Source organism: Lactuca saligna, chromosome 4 (genome assembly GCF_052625555.1).
Source record: "Lactuca saligna cultivar CGN05327 chromosome 4, ASM5262555v1, whole genome shotgun sequence".
Lineage (NCBI taxonomy): Eukaryota > Viridiplantae > Streptophyta > Magnoliopsida > Asterales > Asteraceae > Lactuca > Lactuca saligna.
Window position 1 is genome coordinate 53273183 of NC_136420.1, and position 5783 is coordinate 53278965.

The following is a 5783-nucleotide window of genomic DNA, read 5'->3' on the forward strand; positions in this document are numbered from 1 at the left end:
AAATAAACACTTCAATTTTAATAATTAAATATTTTACTTTAATCTTATAAATATGAATTTTCTAAATTGATGAGATCTTTATGTTTGTTTATTTTTTTGAATAAACGCATTACATGAGTCTCAAATTAGTATATCACTAAAAGCAAAACCTAATTAAGAAAACCCAAATACAAGAAAAAAATGCGAAGACTATGGACCAAACTAATATAAAAGTGGAAAAAGAGTAAAAAAAAAAATCATCTAAAACAAGAACGAGTATGAACTTAAATTCTCTGATCAAAGACCAAAAGAAAACTAGATTGATCCTGAATGGTTTAAACTAGGTGGGGAACCCCCGCGTTGCGGGGGTCGGATGCGACAGGTTAAGAATGACTGTAAAAAAAAAAATTTAATTCCTATTTTTTACATATTCATTTTCATCATAGGATGTAAAAAGTTTATTATTTTTATATGTTTGTTTTAAAAAACAAAAATTGCACCTTAAGACGGATTTGAACACAAAATAATCGGGAAACCGGAACTATTCCCAACACGTGTCTGCATAAAATATGGATACTAACATTAAATAACCTAAAGATGGATTTGAACACAAACACATAATCAGAGGACTATTTTTGCCAAAAACCAGGTAAGTTTATTATTCCTAAAAATATCATCATTTAATATATAAGAATACCAATTTTGTTTGACAAAACTACAAAAATGATCCCTGTAGTATGCATTTTTTTTAGGTTTGGTCTAAACTTTTTTAGATTGGTCATTTTGGCCTAGTTTCAATGCTTATCTGGTCCCTCTTTAATATGAAATGATTTTAGTGTCCTTCATGTATTTATTTTTTATTTTTATTGCATTTTTTAATTTAATATATGTATATATATATATATATATATATATATATATATATATATATATATATATATTAATAATTAATAATTAAAAAGAGGGCTCACCCCCTCTCTCTCTCTCTTTCTCCCTCTCTCTCTCTCTCTCTCGTATACACCATTCTCCTGCACCATCACCCACTGATGAACTCTAAATTGAGAAGATGAACTCCAAATTCTTCCCAACGACTATCGGTTTAGGGACAATCTTAAACCACTCTCTCTCTCTCTCACTCTCTCTCTCACACACACACACATACACATATATACACACACACACACACACATATATATATATATATATATATATATATATATATATATATATACGCCATTCTCATGCACATTTTGTTCTTGGTTAGATTTGTTGGTTGCAACCATGTCAAACCATCATTTTCATTCGGTGGTGTAGGAGATTGGAGAGTGGATGAAGCGGCGTCAGAGTGTGGTGGTCGGAATTCTATTTCCCTACCCCCGTTCTACCATGTTCAGTCCTCATTTCCAATTCCAACATGCTATAACTGGATAAAAAAAACACATGATTCCATATCCAAAATCAATCAACAAAGGTTCTAGATCCAAAAAACTCATCGACCTATCTCTTGCTTCCTTTCATCTTCACCCTTGTTTCACTTACTTTTCGTCATACACAAAACATTCACCCAAAGTTATCAAGTTGAAATCGTTTCAAGTCCTAATTAACTCATAATGAGACTCATAATTATATTCAAGGTGTTGGTAGATGTAAGATTTGGGGGAACATAGTAATGATTCTTAGGAGGGATTTTTAGGTCTGTAGATGGATTTAATGGATTGTACGGATAAAAGGGTAAGGGAAAGGAGAGGATGTGAGTTAGAGTCAAATCTAAAGATGTAAAAACATGATGGAGAGGGAAAGGAGAGGATGTGAGTTAGAGTCGATTGATTGATAGTGGCGTTGGTTTACAGGAGGAGGTGGGTTAGTATGGTGAATTTTTGGGGAGGGTGAGACGAAGGTGATAATTCGGGGGGGGGGGGGGGAGAGAGAGAGAGAGAGAGAGGGAGATGGGGGGAGAGAGAAAGAGAGAGACCTCTATTTATTTAATAATTATTAAAATCGATACATATATATATATATATATATATATATATATATATATATATATATATATATATATATTAAATTAAAAAATGAAAGAAAAATGAAAAATAAATACTTGAGGGGCATTACAATTATTTCAATTTGCCGAATGATCAAATACACATTGAAACTAGACCAAAAGTACTACTAATCCAAAAAATAGAGGTTTGGACCAAACCTTAGAAAAAATGAATACCACAGGGACCATTTTTGTAGTTTTGAGTTATAGTCGATTGATTGATTGTGGCGTTGGTTTACAGGAGGAGGTGTGTTAGTGTGGTGAATTTTGGGGGAAGGTGAGACGAATGTAATAATTCGGAGAGAGAGAGAGAGAGAGAGAGAGAGAGAGAGAGAGAGAGAGAGAGAGAGAGAGAGAGAGAGAGAGAGAGAGAGAGAGAGAGAGAGAGAGCCTTTTCTTTATTTATTAATTATTAAAATTGATAATTATATATTAAATTAAAAAAATGAAAGAAAAATGAAAAATAAATACATGAGGGCATTACAGTCATTTTAGTTTACCGAAGGACTATTTATGCATTCAAATTAGGCCAAAAGAACCACCATTCCGAAAAAAATCAAGGTTTGAACCAAACGTTAAAAAGAATGAATACCACATAGAGAATTTTTGTAAATTTTGTTTCAATTAAATCTTTTGAGTTGATAGTACTGAGTTGTTCCAGCCTGGGCCCATGACGAACTGCCCAAATTTACAATATAAATAGGACCTATTGCGGCCCGTGCCCAAGGAAATAGGATATGACGATCAACATTCAACAATTGCGAAGTAGCAGGAGATATAGTCGGCGATTTCCATCGTTATGGAAACATTACCAAAATTACTAACTTAGCAAAGGAGGAAACAAAATCCTCTACCAGCGATTGCCATTATTATGGAAACAACAGTAGTTTTGGACTTCTACTTATACCGATTAACTTTTAAACCTATAAATTCAAAATCGAGCCGATTCCTCTACCGAAATTGTAAACCTCCAACACTCCGGTAATTCTTCTAAACGCTTTTATTTCTGTATTATTAATTTAACTTCGTATGTTTGATTACTTGATTATCTTTTGTTTAGTGGTAAACATTCAACACTTATTAGTTCATCAAGAACATTTTTACCATGCCGTTGATATATAATTTCCAAATACTAAATTTGTTATATTCTGTATACATTCTGTGTTTACTTTCACTTCAGGATCTTGTTATCCTTGTGTTTGTTTTCCTTTTTTTTTGCTTGCAACATCCTGTAAAATATCGGCCATTTGAGAAGTACAGCATCTATATATAATCTCATGTAGAATTTGTATTTACCAAGATCTTGAATATTTATTCTTCTTTTGCAGATGTAGTAACAATGGGTAAGACAATGACTACAACTAGAAACCAAACTTATGATGTGCCATGGTCAGATCTTAACCATGATGTGCTTTATTTAGTTATGATGAAACTTGGAGTCGTTGATTTTGTTGCATTCAGTGGAGTTTGCAAGTCATGGAGATCTTTGGCACTCTCTAACCGGAAGAAGTTTATGGCATCCAAACCACCTCTGTCCATAGGTATATCTCCACCCATGTCCATGTGTATATCTCCTCGTGCTTATAAGAAAACCTTCCACTTAAAGGACTTTGAAGGAAGAAAGTTCAAAACCCTCCTTCCCCATTCTGCTGCTAGGGAGTGTGTTGGATTAACTTGTGGTTATGTAATCTTGTTTGGGAGGAAAACCAAAGACTTCTGGCTTGTGAATCCTATCACAAGGCATCGACTTCATTTCCCTTGTGTCCCCTTCGCTGTTGATTATTTTCCATATTCAAGAGTCAGGGCTATTCTGGTCTTTTCACCTTTAGTATCTGGGTGGTTGTTGGTTATTTTAGAGCGTTATGCGAGTAAAATATGGATTTCAATAGCGGGTAAAGGAGAATGGAATCAAGTCTCCTTTTCCTCCACATTCCGCATCATTGATTTACACGCTTTTAAGGGGAAGATATATACCCTAATCGGCAATAAAAAGACAAGAGATGTATATCAATTATTTGAAATGAGACTCCATCCACATCCCAACCTGACTTTTCTCAAAACAAAGAATTTTCTGTCACGGAATAAAAGATATATTCCGATGTTTGTAAGTTGGGGTGAATAGCTTTATGTGGTGCACTATATTTCACGAGAATTGTACTATTTACATGAACTAGATTTTGGTAAAATGATTTGGGTGCACCATGAAAAGACAAGAGAAGAATATGCATTCTTTTCTAGCTTGGAGCGTGTTGCTGTTTTTAAACCGGAGTCGTGGGCTGACACTAAGAACATTAGGAAAGATACGTTCTATTATGAAGAGATGTGGTACTTTCCCCATGATTGTTTGAATGTTAATCTCATAGATTAGTGATAGACTTGTTAGCACTCATGTCTTTGTTTTTATCTTTGCATATGTTGGAACAATTTTTTTCAAGATATTGAGAACCACCATTGTTTTATTTAAATATCTAGAGTCATTGTTTTGTTTGTCTTATGATGTAAGTTGAACATGTTATCAAGTGATTAAGTGAAGGGTGTTCAGTGCTTCTACTTTAATAAATGAATGTTTTTTTTACCACATATCACACTCTCATTCAATTTGTCAAATATCATTTTGTGATTATTTTGAATTAGGATATAACTTGTGGGAACGGCTACAAAAATAATTAATTTTTTATAGTAAAAACTCAGAATTATTAAGCAATTATTTTAAATAAATTATTACTTAAGAGTTTTATGTTTTTTTATTTATATAAAATTATAATCGTTGATTCAAATAAACATATAAATTTTTTCTTCTAGATATGTGAGACAATTTTTATTTGTGAATTAATGAAAAATGATATTGTATAATTAAATACTAAATTAATTATAAAAATAAAACAACCACTTCAGATATGGTTGAAAGCTTTCATAATTGTATCGCTAATAAAGTTTATAGAACTACTATTTTCTTTTAAATAAAGAGTCATAAACATAATAAAGATTAAAAAAACTAAAGTTTTAAAAATTAACCGAGAATAAAATTATTTTCAACACTATAAACTACATTATCTTGAAAAAACTAAAGTTTTAATAAGGGAAAATGATTCTTGAGGGTAATTAACTTTTGAGTTTGTACTCATTTGGTCTCTCTTTTTTTTTTTTTGTATTCAGTATACCATCGAACTTGTTGTTAGTGTTTACCATAGCCCTTTTGACCGGCTTTTGACCTGTGATAGCCGGTCAAAGGGTTATGGTGAACACAAACAACAAGTTCGATGGTATATTGAGTACAAAAAAAAGGAAAGGGACCAAATGAGAACAAACGCAACAGTTGGTTACCCTCCTGATTCATTTTCTCTTTACTCATTTACAACAAATCTCACATCATCTCCTACTAATATTAATGACTTTATGAGATTCATTCTTGCTTCTCTTCAAAACATAACCTACGAAATGACATTATTCATACATGTACAACTTTGTAATACACTTGAATATTTATTAGGGGAATCTTGAATAAGTAGGCGCATTTCATGACTACATTTACATTTGCAATCAAATGATTTATCGTATCATGGATTCTAGACAAGTCTACAAACGAGTGGAATCACAAGTGCTGTGATTTTGGAGTTTACTTAGCTTTAAGATCGAACTCATGGGATAAGATACAACATCAATATGTACAATATCATGCTGTTTTTGTAGACACATCACCATAATATTGTACATATTGATGTTTTATCTTATCCCATGAGTTTGATCTTAAAGCTAAGTAAAC

General features: G+C 32.3%; 1 long non-coding RNA gene across 1 annotated transcript; it reads left to right on the top strand.

Moving 5' to 3' along the window:
- Positions 1–2758: 2758 nt before the first annotated feature.
- Positions 2759–4456, top strand: LOC145038504 (uncharacterized). Its single transcript, XR_013679407.1, has 2 exons — positions 2759–3001; positions 3349–4456. It is a non-coding gene; the product is annotated as an uncharacterized LOC145038504 (long non-coding RNA).
- Positions 4457–5783: the final 1327 nt, after the last annotated feature.